The sequence below is a fragment of the Coturnix japonica genome, chromosome Z, assembly GCF_001577835.2.
Source record: "Coturnix japonica isolate 7356 chromosome Z, Coturnix japonica 2.1, whole genome shotgun sequence".
In the NCBI taxonomy this organism is placed as follows: domain Eukaryota; kingdom Metazoa; phylum Chordata; class Aves; order Galliformes; family Phasianidae; genus Coturnix; species Coturnix japonica.
In genome coordinates, this window is record NC_029547.1 from 44,286,917 (window position 1) to 44,305,668 (window position 18,752).

Sequence of the window (18,752 nt, forward strand, 5' to 3'; positions counted from 1 at the left end):
GCCAACTGGGGTTGGCAGTACAGAAGTGGATAAGTCCAAAGGAAAAAAATATTGAACTTGTTATCCTATTAAGCCTTAGTAAGACAACCCGCACATCCTTCATGAGCTTAGAAAAGCAAACTATTCACAGAGTCCATAATATCAAGCAAACATCTGAGGAAAATGAATCCTGGCTCATAGTGACAGTAAGTGTAAGTACCATTTTTTTATTTTAAATAACACCCCTCTCAGATAGTGTTTTTTAGATGGTTATTTGCTGAAACTCATCGTAGCTTTTATAAAATGTGAGATTTCTGAAACTGTTTTTACACAGTGGACGTAGTTTAAAGAATTTCAATTATACTTGAGTAGATAGTTTAATTCTGTGAATTAAATAGGAATGATAGTTTCTTAAATAGAAGGGGCATTATAACTTACAGTAACTTCAGTAATATATAATTTCAAAAATTGAAAGCCTACCTGAATGTTCACTTTGTTTTGTTTTGTTTTGGTTGGTTGGTTGGTTGGTTTTGGTCTGGTTTTGAGCAAATAGTATTTCAGATGTGGAGAGCGATGAATCCTACAGTAATACTATACAGATATTCATCAAGAAAGAATGCTATATACCACTGAATAGAAAAGCTTACAGACTCAGTTTGCAGCACTTAAATATGCCTTGGAAGTAGTTTTTTTCAGTCATTTCTTCATCCTGCACACTAAATCACCTTTAGTAGTTTCTTACACCTCTTTTAGGAGAGAACCATAGGAGGGAACACTGGAGTACTCACTCACAGCTCAGTGAAAAATGAAGATATTTCCTCAACAAACTTACTAAAATTGAAAACAAGCCTGTGAAATATTAAACATTCAGTACATTTTGTTTTGTTTGTTTGTTCTATTCTGCAGCTAAATTACTCCTAATTATGGAATTTAAATTTACCTTCTGGACAAGGTGACCTTGCAAACAGCAGAATCATAAAATACAGTATCTAATTTTTTTTAATTGTAGACAATGGAATTTGAATCCTAGAAGCCAGGATGGATCTTTTTTGCCCCCCTTAATAGATTATATATTTAATTATTTAATTTTCTCATATAATGATGAACGATATTCTGTAGTTTGTCTAAAAACAACAAGGTTGTACATTTTTGAAAGATCAATTGTATAACTATCATAGCCTTCATCCGGTGAGATGCAAGTGCAATTGAAGATTCTGAATTTCTGTAATTCTATTGTGATGGATGAACAATTCTCAAGTTGTGAAAATATGGTAATTTGACAAAAGAGTCTGTTACTTTGTTTATAGTACTGTCTTTTACCATAGAAATTACATTTCCTGGTAGTAGAAATGGTAATGTCATAGTGAGATTTCTATGAATTTCATGATGATTTGCCACATCACATCTGAAAAGTATTTCACTTACCTGCTCTCATTAATTATGCTGAGAAAGCATGGATTTTGTGCCAGACCAAGAAAAAATCCCAAAATTGCTGCATGCAAGGCAGCATACCAAACTCTGGTATAAGAGATGCACTGACAGGAAAAGGACTGATCAAGTTGTGTTCAAACTGACAATTTTTTCCTTGGTCTTAGGACAGGAATAACAGGTCCAACAAAGAAAACAGAAATGGCTATTCTTGGTAGATAATTCAGTATGTTTTCAGAAATGTTGCTGTAGATTAAGTAACTTCACCCATTATAACAGAAATAAAAGAACAGTATACACTCAGTGCATAACAAATATGTGAGAATCCATTGTACTAAACTGATAATTACCACTAGAAAACATGATTAGTAAACTGAAGCATTCATGATAGTGTACTTATATGTCTCTGGTTGTCACTGTGTGGACTATCTACAGTATAGAGGCCACCTACTTGTCTTCTGTTTTGCTCTGGTGGAAAAATTGTAACATAATAGATGCAAGCAATGTTAATTGAGAAAAGGAACACCTTCATAAACATTAAATAAATGCCTATTGTATTAGTACATTGTTCTTGTTATGGAAAATCAGGCAGAAAGCAAGATCAGTTAATTAAGTGTAGTTTTTATTTAGCTTTATAAGAATTTTACGCAGGGTTTTGCTGAATTTAGGAATGGGAAACTAGATCTATGGATAAAGAAACATTTGTGTATGAACAAGCTTATTTATATATATACATTTAACACTCTGTGATGTCATTTATTGCTTATGTGAGTCCAAAATAATGCTAAATCTTCATTATGTGATGTATTTCCTGAACATGATCCTTTGTGGCATAATGCAGGGTCCTGATTAGGTGTGCTTGTTAAAAGTCTCACAGCACATTTCATGATGGAAATGCATTATCATTGGGTCCTAGTCCCATAACAGTTGCAGAATAGTTTTTCTTACTCAGGCTTTTCTAAGCATTTCATTTAAATGTGATAGTCTCATAGCTAATTGGATACTGTCAGATAACTACTGAGTTTTATTTGAATAGAAACTAAATCTTTGCAGCTATGTAATTCATTCAGTTAAAATATTAATTTTCTGAAGTGTTTTAGGGTCCTATTACAGCTTCATGTACACAAACATGTGCCTTCTTCCTTTGGTCTAAACATTTTGCAAAGAGATTGTTAAAGACCAATCTCTTTTTGGAAAATAAATACAGCAAATGATTAACAAATGAAACTAAGGTTCATAGCAGATGGAAAAGAAGCAACACTAAGGTATTTCTTATAACATTTCTCATGCATATTTGGCAGAAGTACTCCAGAAATGGGCGTTGAGAAATCATTCAAATAACATAATAATGGTAGCTTGATAAAGGGATTTGGAGCATCTCTGTAGGGGAAAAAACCAGGGAAAGATTGAAAATACTTGTCTAAGAGCTACTTGAATTATGTAAATAAGTGGTAAATGGATGAGCACTTTTTGCCTTCTGTATGCCTATGGAAGTATTAGGTATCACACAGAATTCACAATAGCATTGTCATGAGGCATCTGTGCAAAAGATAACATACTATGCCACAAACCACAAGCAGCTGGGAGAGAAGAAGGAAGAATTTACACACACACACACACACACAAAGCCAGAAAACAAAACAAAAAAAAGCTTTGAGAACAATTTTTTAGTATTGAAAGACTAGGACAAATATAATTGCTAACATGACAGAGGAGCAAAGACAAAAGAATGAACACAAAGTTTAGTGTGGAGCAAAAGAATACTGAGAAATACAAGAAGTCAGAAACTGGATGGAAGTGAGTGAGCACGAGTTTCTGTGTTAGGTAAGGATATAAGGATAATGAAGACTAAAAAGGATGAAATTCTCTATCCAAAGGGAAGAGAGTAGTTAGAATGTTTTAATGTGTTTGAAATACAGAATGAAAAGGCAGTAGACATTCTTGTTTCAGAAGTGATTCTTTGAGTATTTTGTGGCATCACTATTATACAGACTGCAAAAGGTGAAACAGTTCAGGTATAGGATTTATTCTGGAGGTAATTCAGTGAGCTGCTGCTAATTGTATTTATAACCATGTCATCTACAACATGAGACACTGTAATTACAGGAAAGACATTCACCACCCCAAAAGGTCAATTAATAGTGTCCTGGAAGAACAAAAAATGTTTTGCAATGTATTGTCTCACCACGCCACCCTTTTTCAATGTAATAAAGTATTTCCTTCATTTTTTCCTTTTTCAGGTTTTCTTCTCTGCCAGTGCATCATCTTTATCATAGAGGTTCTCAGAATGTGATTCTTTAGAAAACTTCAGAAAACAGATATTTTTACATAAAATCACCATAATAAAAATATAAAAAGGAAATAATCCTTATATTTTCAAATTTGAAACAACATTCTAAAGGCATCTTTTCCTGCACTGCATGATCCCAGAGGGACATGTTACAAATACTTGGTCGCTTTTATTAGCACTGTTCATTTCATCACTTTCATTGTCCTGAAAGAAATACTATTAACAGCACTGTGCATAGTGAAATTCTAGACAGGGGTTTAACTGTTGTAATAGTGGCTAGTGATCTTTCATTCAACAACATTAAGTTCAGAGGTTTAACACTGTAATCTAACCCAGGCACTGCGTGTGTAGTAAGAATACCCTGTCACGCAGATCTCTAAGTCAGGGAACATTGGCTTCCATCCAGTGATCTTCTGAACACCTCTTATCATGTGAGCTAATAGGACTCGTGTTCATCTAGTGTCCAGAAATGGACAGAATAATCCCTTATGCAGAGTCTTGCCCCATAGTCCTGCTGAATTTAATTTATCCTTTCTGAGGCCAATGGGACTTCTAGGGTTGAGAGTGATTTCCTAATTCTGTTAACATATCTCAGCTGTCGACTGAAAAAAAGCAAGAACAGACAAAGGCAATGCCATGGAAATACTGATAAAAGACATGAGTGAAAAAGAATGCTGGTATCTCACCCTTTTCTGAAGCAGCAAATCTTAAACAAGAAAGCCTACTTTTGGAAATATATTAGAGCCAATAAAATTATTTGGATCTTAGAGGTTCTTTCCAGTGTTTACTTGAAAAATATCTTAAGACACTAACAATTTAACACACTGCACCTACAGCCTAGTGATATATAAATACAAGAGTTAACAACTGAGAGTAGAATAGTTTTCATTATGAACAATGCCAATAATCACTTTACATTATAATTTTCTCCTACTTAATAACAAGTACAAAAGCAAGAATAAACAGCATTGTCAGTCATCTTGTTTACATTGGTTTTGCATCTTTGACAGCAAAATCTGCAGTCCTGCCACTAGGAGAAACCTTGGCCTATGGCTGATTGTTTCTGCTGCATGATTTCCCTGATACATGGTCAGGTTGTTAAGATTTGGAAGTTACCAAATCATTTCCCACAGTTCTGGCATGCAGAGAACCAACACTATCTACCTTCAAATTGTTGCATTCCATTAAAAGCTTTATGAAAAGTAACAGAGCCAGTGACAGTCTCAGACCAGGATATATTCTGCAATGTTACATGATTTGCTGTCATCACAACAACATACAAAATATACAATGCAACTATGACAAGAAAGACAGTCTCACTTATATCGGTCCATAATGCTGCATAATTCCTAAATATACCAGCACCTTTACTGTTTCTCATTTCTTTTCAATGTTATTCAGTGTTTCAGCTTCTCCATACATCTTCAAATATTCTAACCTGATCCTCAAAGCCTTATAATTGAAATCTATTCCCCACTGGATACCGTCATGCATTTTATTCTTCTCAAAAATAAATTCCATCGATACTTCTTCTACCAAACATAACCCTGCCCTGTAAGGTGCATTCAGCATTCTTAAAAATTCATATGTTCAGTTATTTTTTAATTTTTTTTTTAAGAAAAAGAATAGTTATCTGTAGTGCATGCAGCTGTAAAATTGACTACTGCAGAAAGAAACTAGTGTAAGATAGGCAGCAGTGCTCTTCACCTGCAAATAATTTTAAGCAACATCTTACTTGATGTATATGGTGTCTCAGGTATCTTCTCATCAAAGATGCTTAACAGACATTTGAAGATATTACTTCGAAAGGAAGAGTAAAAATTAGCTGTGTTATTACATGTTTTAGCATTTCTTTATCTTTTATTCAGGAGAAAAAACAAATCAGAGAGCCTGAGAGTTAGAGAGCAAAATTATTTTTGGAGAAACTTTCTCACAGTACACTGTTTTCCCTCCCACACAGAAGAGTGGAACCCAGATGCCCTCAGGTCTTAGAAATGAGTAGAAAAAGAAGAAAAAGCTACAAGGGCAGAAAGAGCTCTGATTCCAGAGAATGTAAGTTTACAGAAATGTTTGATTTGAAGTAAAAACTTCAGAATTGTAGGTGGTTCTTCTCCAGACACTCATCAATGCAGAAAGCCATTTTTGTGCCCAAAGATGTTTCTCAAATTAGGAATACTTACATGCAAACTTGGGTACATATAGCTAATGTCTTGATGAGGCTAAATACTTTATTTTAGTAGAACTGTGATCTGAAGTAGTCTTTGCAGATATGCTGATGTTGAAGTGCCTAAAATTTTCATAATTTTTGCTGTACATCTCTCAGTGTTGCCTAAGTTTAATTACTTCATTTAATCCTTCTTAAACAGATGTCACTATAAAATATTATTTTCTAATACACATGATAATGAACATGACCTATTCTAAAGGAAAAAAAAAAAAAAAAAAAAAAGTAAAAAAGCCTAAGCAAGACAGAATTTAATGTAATTGTATGAATGCTATGAAATGCCTGGTACACCTCTTGCCAGGAAACAGTGTTTTCTGCTTCAGACAGGGCACTGTGGCTCAGACCTCCTGGGAGCGTACTGCTGATGTGCTATGTGGCTGTGACAGGATTCATTAATCCGTTTGTTTGCTCATCTGTAAAAGGATTATAAAAGTCAAGTTCCGTGTAATTTACCCCAAATTGCAAGCATGCAATGGGATATTGATTGTCCCAGCATGTCCGTGGGAATGAAGTAAATACTCAAAGGAATAATGGATACAAAAGGGGTAGGTTTTTCTAAATGCAAATAGAATGCCTATCAGCTAACAAGTGTGAAGCTTTCTGAGAAAAAAAGAGTATTCATATATTAATTTATTCAAATTTGATTCAGTTAACCTGGCCTATTATGTTTATTTTACTTCATATTAAATAAGTAACTTCATGATCAAATAAGTAAGATAAAAGAAAAAATATAGTGGATTGAAAAAGCACTGTTGAGGAAAATGCACTACACTTTAAGGACAAAAGAAGTATTTTCTATGAAAACTATCTCATAAATTTGTGATACTGTTTATCAAATTGTGGGAAAATGTTTTTTCTTATTTTCATCTTAAATTAGATGAACATTTGTCAGTCACTTGTAAATGCCAACGAAATGTAGAAAACATTGAAAATAAAGTGGATGAGGCTCTGGCTCACTTTCCTGAAGCACTGGAAGTAAAGGGTTCTGAAGAAAATGGGAAAGATCATGAAACGAAGAATCGGAGTAGCACAGATGCATCTGAAGACAAAGAACTTGACAACACCTCAGACAGCGAAAAAGAAGGAAAGAAGGAAAAGAATCGCACTTCTCAAGTGTTCCCTCCTCAGCAAAATGAAATACTAGCTACAGTAACTTTTGGCGAATCAGAGGGTTCATTGATGGGAAAGATTACAGTGTGGGGCAAACCAGACTCTGCAGAGTCTGCAAGCGTGGCTACTGGAAGAATTAATGCAGAGGTAAAATATGGGTCCTTTAATGTGAAAGTAGAAATTCAGAATGTTTCTTTGTTCGATTCTGGAACAAACTTCGTGACTGAGAAAAAGAAATGCTCAAAGAACAGTAAACACTGTCATGAAAGACAATACCAGAAAAGCCAGTGTTCGAGTTGTCCAAAGTATCAGAGTCCACCAGCTGACCATTTAGTAGTAAACATTGAGGAATATAAGGAATCCTCTGCACACAAAATTCAAACTATTGTCAACAAGAATTCCTTCCTGAAAATGGACATTGAAGGAAAGACTATTAAAATGGAGTATACTAACAGAAAGAAAAATCTAAAAGTTAACATCGAACCTGGTGAACAAGCACAAAGGAAAACCTGCAACAGGGAACAGGAAGATACATACTGGAAAGAAACAGATTATTCTGTAAAAAAGGCACCTTGTAATACAGATTGTGAGTCATGTTTTCACCTTCACGAAAAAGAAGACACTGCATTCCAGGATGGATATATACTTCTCCCTCCACCTAAAGAATTTGCTGATTGTGACAAAATGCATTTAGATACTATCACAGAGGGCGTGTCTTCATACCCTGCAAATGACAGAAAGGAGTCTGACAGCCTCTCCACAGCCCTGAGATTTTGGGAGGGAGAAAATTATTTCTGCAAACATAACAAAAACAAGAATGAAGGCCACAACAATGAAAAGGAGGATTTCTCAAAAGATAAAATACTTTTTTCAAAAATGAATAATACAAACTGTCTTGTAGCTAGTAATACCTTGAATAATTCAAATGTTGGGAAGGAATGTATCAACAGAAACAGTGCAGCAGGTCAAGAAAGAAATAACATTAACAAGTGCAATGACACAGGTCAAAAACCAGCAAGAAGAAAGTCTTTCCCAGATACCACCCTTGATGTAGCATCACCAGTTCATCCTAGGAGGGATTCTGGCTTTTATTCGTTGCCATCCTTATCCTTAAAAGTGCTGCCTAAGGAGACCAAAGCGGATATCTGTTTCAAGAACTCACTTGTTCATGCCAGCTGTACAGAACTTTCTAAATGTCCTGACATGACCTCATCACTAAGAAGTTTGAAAGCTCTTAAGTCTTCATATCAGTATGCTTTCACTTCATTTGATCATAATGTTACCGTTTATCCATCTGAACCTGATGGAAGTCTAGATGACACTTGTTTACTGAATGACTATGCAGACTATGTGGAGCAAAGTGAGGAAACAGGACAAAAAGTAATGGAGAATCTTCATTCCCTTGAAATCATAAATGAGAAAAAAGAAACTGAGAATGCTGAGCCTCTGAGAAATCTAGCCATATGGGAGGAAGATAGTGAGTCTAGCGAAGATACTTTAGATGAAGAAACACCAGAGCACCATCTAGAAAAGAATGTAGATTTGCAGAATAAAGCTCAGCTCATACAGGTCTTTCCACCCTCTAAAACCCCTTCGGAAGAATTTATTAGTGACAAGGAAAGGTCTAATTATGCTTCTATAGAGTGCATCCCAAACCAGCTTTCAGCCATACAGCAAAATGTTAAGCCACTCCCTGCAGAGACTGAAGTTGTAAGGAAAAGAAGAGGATCAGTAATGACTGTAATAACTGGAGAACTAGAAAGGCGAATCATTGTCCAAGGTGACAATAAATTGGTACCTGATCCCTTTGGCTCTGCAGTAAAAAAAGAGCCTAATCTTTCCTGTAGCGTGCAAGAGAAATCTATGCTTTCACACTTGATATTGGATCTCAAGGAGCACAACATAGATAATGAATTAGAAAGCTTTTCTGAAATACAAGATGTATCTGGGGATACCCATGTTGAAGCCAGTTGCCATAATGATTCAGCCCAGACTGCCCTGTTATCTACCTCTTCAACATATACAGAAAGTAAAGAAATTTTCACAGAACATTCATACATCAAGGAAGGAACAGAGAATGTTTGCAGCAAGCGGTCACCTGATGATAGCATAAAAACAGATGCTGGAGCACATCACCTACCTCAGTTAGTCAAATCCAGCTCTGATGAAGTTGAGAAAAATATTGAAATGAAAGAAGTTCATCAGAATACAGATTTCCCCCCATCATCAGTAAAACAGATTAGTCAGAAAGGTAGGTGCTTTAAGACTTTTACAGTTAATGTCCCTTACACACCTTCTGCGTAGATATCTTAGTGCTTTGGTGATGTCTGTTTTGACAAATGAAAGTATATTATTGCCTTATAAAAAAGATAATACCTAACTTATACCTAAATAATTCCTAACTATTTGGTTATACTATGTATACCGAGGGTCCCAGGAGCCTTCTTTTGGAGCCAAATAATTTAAAGTAAAAGATTAAAGAAAATGTTAGGACTCAAAAAGTAGGATTCCTATGTTAAACAGTTGACCATTTATTGCACCTAGCAAACAGGATGTGGGGTTTGAGAGCTGCCATGTCGTGTATATCACAGCTCTAGTCCGTATTTTGTAATCACATAAACCTATTTCTAGAATCTGTATGGTCTAGGCTAATATTGAATTTTAAGTAGATCTTGGTCTTGATTCTGACTGAAACTTTATGTGACATAAAAAGACTATAGTATATCATTTCATCTCCCTTTCTATCTTTACATAGCAAGGAAAACTGCATATGAAATAAGATCTTTTTTCAAAAAAATTAGACTTTCACAAAACTTCTTGTCTTCCCTTCTGCAATCCACCCACCTACATCCATAACAGGTCATTTAGGAGTGCTGTGAATAATAAAAATATAAAGCCATACAGGTACATTGCACACTGCATTATATCTGTATCCTTGAATATGTATATACTCACAGTTTCATCTGTGTGTATTTGAACTATCATTCTAACCCCTTAATCATTCTTTGTCTTTTTTATGTTAATGAAGTTATTTGCAAATATAATGTCCCTTCTGTAGAAGGGATTGTTTCAATCAGATTAGGAGTCTTTTGCTGTTGGAAAATATGTACTTCTTTATCATGGGAGGAATCTTGTTTCGAGAGTTTTAAAAAAAAGGGGGGGGGAGTGAGGGTAGGGAATGAGGGGGAATAAGTAAAATAAATAAATAGAATGTATTTTAATACAAGTTATAGAAAGATGCTGAAAAAGCCTGCATGCTCAAAAGACCTCAGTGGTTAAACACTGCCTTAAGGTGTAGTTCCCTCTTTTGTAGTTTCCTCTTTTCTTTTGCCCCCTTGCTAAGAATTATCTAAGTGTTCACTCTCTGTTAGCTATCACCTTATCTGTTCTGTGCCACCTAGAACCTGTAATTTCATCCCCTTTTTGGTCTGGTCAAACTCTGACTTTCCATCAATGTTATTCTTAGCTGTGATGTGGAATTCATACCTTAAATGAGAAAATATATCATAGAATCACAAGGTTGGAAAGTACCTACAAGATCATCTAGTCCAACCGTCCTCCTATTACCTTTGCTACCATGAGCCACTAAACCATTTCTCATAGCTCCTCATCCAGACGCCTCTTGAACATTGCCAGGGACAGTGACTCTGCCGCCTCCCTGGGCAGCCATTCCAGTGCCGGTTCACTTTCTGAGAGAAAAGTGATCCTTACATCTAATCTAAACCTCTTCTGGTACAACTTGTGGCCTTTTCCTCAGGTCCTGTTTGTTGCCTTTGAGAAGAGGCCAAACCCCTCCTCATACCAACCTCCCTTCAGTAAGTTGTGCAGTGCAATGTGGTTTCCCCTGAGCCTCCTCTTCTCCAGACTAAACAATTCTAGACAAAAAGACACAAAAAAAGACAAGAATGCTACCAAGCCACTCATTTATTTCCAAGGAAGCATTTTTAGTGCCTCTTTTTAGTACAACCCTATCTACCTTTATCAGTAGACACAGGCACATTTTCAGGGGGGAATTCCACACAAAGATGTTTTTCAATTGTTATTTCGGTTGAAATAATAATTATTTTAGTTGATATAATAATTATTATTACAGTTGAAATAATAATAGAGTAAGAGTTTTAGTGCCCTACTTAGAAAGACACCTGAAACAAAAATACTGGTTCTCCTTTAATATACATTTGACTTGCAAGTATCTTCAAAAATATCAAGAACTTGTAATTAAAATCTATGAACAACTGACCTGCTTTTGCATAAAAATGCCACACAAGTTGTTGCGCAGGCATTTAACTGCAAGTAAAAGTACATGGTAATCAAATGCACTTTACTCTGCATTTATACCTCAGTAAGTTTAAAAAATACAGTTTTTAAGTATTTTTAGTATTATTTGTTGTTTTAATTTCTGTGTTAGCAAAGAAACTATTCTTATATCTACAAAACAAAAATTACAAAAATACAGTTGCTGAAGTATATTCTGAAAGTTGTGTTATGCATTCCAAATTAAAGATGTCTGACTATAATTTAGATTTGAAATCAGAAATGAATAAAAACAGAAAGCTACCTGTGCTGAAAGACACCAGAGCCAGCGATAGCTCCCAGGAAGAAGCAATAGATCAGTGGGCCAGGAGACGGAAACAGTTCAAAGACAGCAAAAAATGCAGTTCAACTGGAGGAAGCTCCATAAACAGCACTATCACTGAAGGATCAAGTAAGTGTTTTAGTCTTACAGTTGTATTCGTTTTCCTTTGTGCGATTGATGCTGTCAGGGCTTTCAGCCAAGAAAACGAATCTTCTATTCATTCAACTTGAGTTTCTGTCTTAGTTATTTTCTTAAGAGAGTGTATTTTATACAGATGAAGCATTTCTCACTATAGGAGTTAGTACCTTCCTTCTCACTTCATAGGCTGGTTGAGAGAAAAATAAATAAATAAATAAATAAATAAATAAATAAATAAATAGATAGATAGATAGTATATCCCTGTCCATGTGTAATAAACCACTGGACAAGCTCCAGACCTGAAAAATCAATTGCTTCTGGGGTGCAACAAAAGTCAAAACCTTGTTGCCTAATTTGCTTATGTTAAAGCCATGGTGAGCTGGGAGTCCTTCCTAAGATACCCACCCGATCTTCTTTTTGTCTTCAAATTTGCTGCCTGGATTGTCCCTTTATACCCAGCAACTGGGACATAACAGTCCCACAACTGTTTCATTAAGAAAAATGTCACCTCACTTTATGCTTGAACTTATACCAAATTCAGCAGTTTAACTGATATGGTAAGGGATTTTGAAGATAAACTGCTTAATTAATTTACTTTTCATGCCCTTGGCGTTCCCAAATAAAGGTTGCAACATTCTAAGAGAACGCATGTTCCTATTTGTAACATTGTGTTTACATCCTCATTTGTTTTTATCGCTAACATAAGAAGTACTTTTCGCAGATGGAGAAAGATATACTTTCCAGTAGAAATACGCAATGCTAGAATGTTTACTCTTAATGAGGAAATAGCAGAACAGTTGAGGTTAGCATGGGCTTCCGGAGACATTTGGTCAAGATCCCCACTCAAACAGGTCACCCATAGTGGGTTGCCCAGGATCAGGTCCACATGGTTTTTGAAGGTCTCCAAGGATGAAACTTCACAACCTATCTGGGCAACCTGTGACAGTGCCATCAGTGCCATTCCTGTCACATTAAAAAAAGTGTTTCCTAATGTTCAGCGGGAATTTTCTGTGTTTCAGTTTGTGCCCGTGGCTTTTTTTTTTTTTTTTTTTTCCCTGCCAGTGGCCACCACTGAAGAAAGCTTCACTTTGTTCCCTTTGCACTGCACCTTCTATTCATGTATTCATAGACATCGTTGAGATCCCCATAAGCCTTCTCTTCACTAGGCTAAAGAAGTTCTGGTTCTCTCTTTATACACAGAGGAGATGCTCCAACCCCTTAACCATTTTTGTGGTCCTTTTCTGGACTTTCTACAGTATGTCGAGGTCTCTTTTGTACTGAAGAGTCCAGAACTAGACACAGCACTCCAGATGTGATCTCATGTGCTGAATAGGGAGGACTGACCTGCAGGCAATACTTTGCCTCTGGCAGGTCAGGATAACAATGGCCTTCTTTGCTGCAAAGACTTGTTTGATATTCTCCTTGTTGAACTTCATAGAATTCCTATCAGCCCATTTCTCCAGCCTGTCCAAGCCTCTCTGAATGGCAGTATGAGTCTCTGATATATCAGCAGCTTCTTCCAGTTTATTGTCATCTAATCAAACATCCAGAGCATTAGTGAAGATGCTGAGCAGGAGAGGACCCAATATTGACCCCTAAGGTACACCACTGGTTTCCAGCCTCCAACTAGGTTTTGATCCACTGATCACTAACCACCGAATATGGCTATTCAGACAGTTTTCACAAGGCATCATTATGAAGAAATCCCCAAAGGTTTGTCTAGGAATTCAGTGTGCTGAAGTGCCTCTCCTAAATGCCTGTACACTTATGTGCAGTAAGATGAATTAGGACCTGTATGCAGCTGCAAGGCTGTGATCTTTTCGGGGTCTTGGAGATGTGGTGTGTTGGCACTTATGAGCAAAGTAATGCAATGGAAGGATTCAGGCTTTTTGAGGACAACATGCTCAGAAGATGAGGAGGATGAAATGTCGTTTCTTTAAGACAGCAGCTAGTGCGCTGGAGCCATGCCCTGAAGCTGATGAGGACCAAGCTGAGCATTCAAGGGTTAGGGTTAGAGAGGTTGCAATATACTGGGTGTCTGCTACAAGCTACCTCAGCAGAAAGAAGAAGTGGATGAGGCCATTGACAGACATATAGAAGAAGCAGCCCGACATTTGCAGACCTGGTTGTCATGGGTAACTTCAACTACTCCAATATCTGTTGGAGAAGCAATACAGCAGGACATAAGCAATCCAGGAAATTCTTGGAGTGTATCGAAGACAACTTACTCCTCAAAGTGACAGAAAGGACAATGAAAACAGGTGCTCTGCTGGACCTCATACTACCACAATGAAGGGACTGTTGTGAACATGAAGGTCAAAGGCACCTTTCTCAGCAGTGACAGTGAGGTGCTGGTTGAGGATCCTGAGGGCAGGAAGTAGGTTGAAAAGCAAGATTACAACCCAGGACTTCAGGAGAAAAGAATTTGGCTTCAGAGAACTTCTTGGAAAAATTCTTAGGGATAAATACCTGGGGGTCAAAAGGAGACCAACAAAACATTTTGAATTTTCAAGAACCATCTCCAAGTTCAGTAAACACCCATTGCAATGGAAGTCAGGCAAAACTGCTGGGAAGCCTGTATGAATGATCAAGGATCTTCTGTGCCAAATTCAAACACAAAATCATACAGAAGATGAAAGTAACGATAATTGACCTGAGAGGACTACAGAGCATCTGGGGATGAAGTTAGGAAAGCCATAGCCCAAACAGAATTTAAAATGATCAGAGTCATTAAAGACAACAAGAAGGGCTTCAGTAACTATGTAGGTGGCATAAAGACTAGGGTTAATAAGGGTCCAAAACAAAATGAGTGACGTGGGGAAAAGGCAGCAATGAAGGTACAGCTTCTGTGGAAGAGGATCCGGTCAGAGATCACTAGGGCAAACTGGACACACATAAGTCACTCATAGAATCTTAAAGTCAAAGAATGTCTTGGGTCGGAAGAGACCTTAAATGTCATAATACAATTCCCATTCACTAGATTATGTTGTGCAGAGCAACATCCAACCTGGTCCTGAACACCTCCCGTGGTGGGGAATCCACAGCTTCTTCGTGTCCATGCCTCACCACCTTATGAGTAAAGAATTTCCTCCTAAAATCTAGTCTAAATCTCCCCTCTTTTAGTTTAAAACCATTCCCCCTTGTCCTCTCACTTAATGGTCATATAAAATAATAAATAAAGCAAACAGAAAAAAATAAAAAATAAACAAAGCAAACAGAGATCATATTTAAATCTAGATGCATTATACCAGGCATTTCTACAGAAAAGACTATGATTTGTTTTCATCTCCAGCAATTTATACTAAAGCTTTTTTTTCTGCTTATCTATTAGTGTAGTCTCCGATATTTTATATTTTTCACTGTCTGCTTTTAGTCTTCCAATTCCAATTCCTGGGATGCTTGGGAAGTTCTTATATCAATATGCAGCTCTTTTCTCCAGTTAAACTGAAAATACGACAATGTGCATAACTTCAGATAAATGTTTAGCAGCCAAGGACAAGACTGAAGAAAAAAAAAAAAAAAAGACTCATTTTTCCCCACCTCCTTTTTCATAAAGCTAAATACATCTGGGAGTGTTAAGGTTAAGAAAACAACAAATGAAGTAATGCTTACCCAAATCACCAACAACTTTTTAGCTTCTTGTCTTCCCATATGCACTGAACTTATATTAAATTCCAGAAAATAATAATAATAATAATAATCTTGTTTAGTTTCACAATCAAATGGAACGAATAAAAAAGCCTAGGAAGTGAGCTAAATGCAGATTCCCTTTGTGCAGCTGCAGCTCCTGTTGATATCATTTGCCCTTGGTCATCAAGTTCAATACAAAATAATATCCAATACTTCTATAGTCTGATATCTGTGCTGCTCCTTTAATGTCAGAAAAATTGTGTAACTAACCAAAGACATTAGAAATGCAGAATCTCATCATACTTCTTGATTGCTTTTTGACCAAGATATTTCATTCTTTATGCATTTTGATTACTAACATTACTTTTATTTGTCTCATACTCATGACAGTGAATTCAGAGGATGCTCGGTCAGTAGATCTGGGACTACATTCTGAAAATGATGACAGAGGTTTTTATACAGAAAACTTTCATTCTGCTGCATGGGTTTTCAGAGGAGATGATGTGTCCCCAGATAATAGCCCTAGATGTCTCAGCAAAAGACCTAGGCCAGTGGCAAGTAAGTTGCCTAAACCAATGGGTAATGAATGTTGTAAAAGTTGATGTGATTTGTGCTCTCTAAGGTTAATGTGAGAATAACAGCTGGATGTTGGATGCTTACAAGGAAGACAGGAACTAGAGGAACACAAGAAACTGGAAGGGGATACAGAACTAAATAGTTGTTCTTATTTAAATACTGTCTCGCAAAATTTCAGAATTACTTGACAAATTTGATACTGGTAATAAGTCAAAACTAAACATCATCTCTTGCTACAAGGTAAGTGTAGAAGTATGTAATGGTAATAAAATCTGTTTTCTGTCAAATTTTCAAACAATTCGGAAAGAAAAGTTTTTGTGATTTAAACCTATTCATGCAAACAGATATTGTGAATAATTCTGTGGGATACCGGGACATTTTCCTTCAATTTTCAAATGTTGAATTACTTTCTATTGGCATCTTAGTAGTCTGACACATTCATTTAACAAAGATCAAGAGTATTTTTCTCTCCCAAATTGTGGTCAGTAGAGTGGAACATGTGATAGTTTCTCTGAATCCTGAGTTCAAAGTCCAGCCACATAACTTACACTTCTGATGAAAGCAGGTTTTGTCTGTGCTGTTTGTCTTTGCCTTAAGTTGAATTATATTCTATCCATCATGGTGTGAGGGAAGTAAGGACTGGCAGAGGAGCAGTACCAAACAGCTAGGAGTGATGCCAAGCCATTCAAACCACCTCCAGAGTCAGTAACTTTTAGTGCTCATAGATTACAAGGTTTAAAAATAGGCTTTTGGTATTTAAATTGAACTTGATTTGCAGAGAAAAAGGCATCTCTTTTTCCAATTCAGTTCGTGAAAGAACGGTGAAGATTGCTAAAGGAACTGGAAACTACCCTTGGGGATTCCGGATCCAGTTCTCAAAGCCTATTCTTGTGACTGAAGTTGACACAAGTAAGTTGTGCTTACACCAATTAAATTCTTCTACAAAATTGTCCAAAATGAATATATGATTTCTAATGATATAATATTAGAATATTACAGTATGCACAAATGAAAGCATTTATTGTATAACAGTGTATTGTATATATGTATGTAAGTCATTTCCATGTTTGGTGGATGTGAGGTGCTTAATACAACATACTTGAACAGGTCATGATCTTAGAGACTCAGCATGTCTGCAGGCAAATAGGACTGCACTGTTTGTTGACATTCAATGCCAGCTTATAACTCATACAAGTGTTAGCAACTAACCTCTCTCAAGACCCAGTCTTGGGGCTGACATCTTGAAACACAGGATGTAGTAACACTCCTAACACTTTCAAAAGTGTCATTAGCTGCAGACATTTATGCTTGGATGGGTTTCATATAAGCCATCTACAAGCCCAGACAAGGTGGCATGCAACGCTCTGTACTATTGTCAGGTTGAGGTGACAAACTCCAGAAAGGTCAGAAAACTGAGTGAACACAAAAAAGTGGCAGATGAATTTTAACAAAGACAAATATCCCTAGATCGGTATGACACAGAACATGATATTGGCAGTTACGCTCCAGACTGAGATCTTGGAACTCACCACTGCAAGATCTCTGAAAACTTCAGCTCTGTGTGTGATGGCAATTTAGAAAGAAAACTAAATGTTGTTCGCATCTGTAACAGCAGTGAGAATGAAAGGCAAGGCCTCATATTGCTGCTATACCCTTGATTCACTTGGGAGTGTTGTTTGCTCTGGTGCTCTGTGTACCTCAGGATGGATAAGAGTATGCAATGGATAGATAGTGTATTGTAGAGAAGGAGTGAAAAACATAGGAGATTCTGAGAATTTCTACTACCAAAAGAGCCCTCTAGGAAGTCAGAAATCTATTTACAGCTCTGCTACTTCACTTGCTGCCCAGCCTCCTGTCCGTGATGGTAGAACATCAGAGGCCTATGAACACATTAGACGAGCATGTAAAAACTTAATCCTGGGCTATTAAATTTCAGTAGAGAAAATCAGAGAAGTCAAAGTGTAAGCAAGGGAACTACATATAGAGAGAGAAAAAAAAAGACATCTGGAAAGGTCAATGTGTAACTAACACTTTGCGATCTTTAAGACTTGTATTATCCACTTATTAAATACAAAAAATTAAATCTTCAGGAGAGAAACTCGTGAAGAACAAATCAATAAAAATTAAAAAGAAAAAAAAAGAAAAAAAAAGAAAAAAAAGAAAAAAAAAAAGAAGGAAGGAAAGAAAAAGGAAGCTTAGAAAGGGATTATTTACTTTCCATACAGTTGTGTCTATTTTTTTAATAGGAATCTCTTAATCCTTTACCATAAGCTACATGAAAATGAACAGGATTTTGCCAGCATATCTTAGAGATGATTCTGTTTGTCTGTATGACTGTGATGAATAATTTCCAATATCAGTTGAAGTCTTGCCAAAAATGTAGATCTGAAAAAAAATCTTTGCCTTCAGAATACTATGCAAAAGACCTACTGAGATTAAATAGTGACTATGTAATCTTTATCCTGAAACAAGCATATAATTTTACTCCAGTATAATTTTTTTGAATTATTTTAATTTATAGTCTTTGAGACTAAGAGGCTGAAAAAGTAATTTTGAAGGAAAAAAGCCATTCACTTATCTTATTAGAATATAACTTCTAGTAAAAAGGTTAAAGATCATTATCATTTGTTGCTGATTATTATAAAAAAAAAAAGAAAATTTCTGAGGTCAGCCAGCATTCATCTAAATAACACAACTATGACAATGTGTGCTTGGACAATGAGCTATTATATCTGACTGCTTGGAATTTAAGTCTCTCTAGCATTAAACGTTTTGGCTGACTTCCATATAATAAACATACA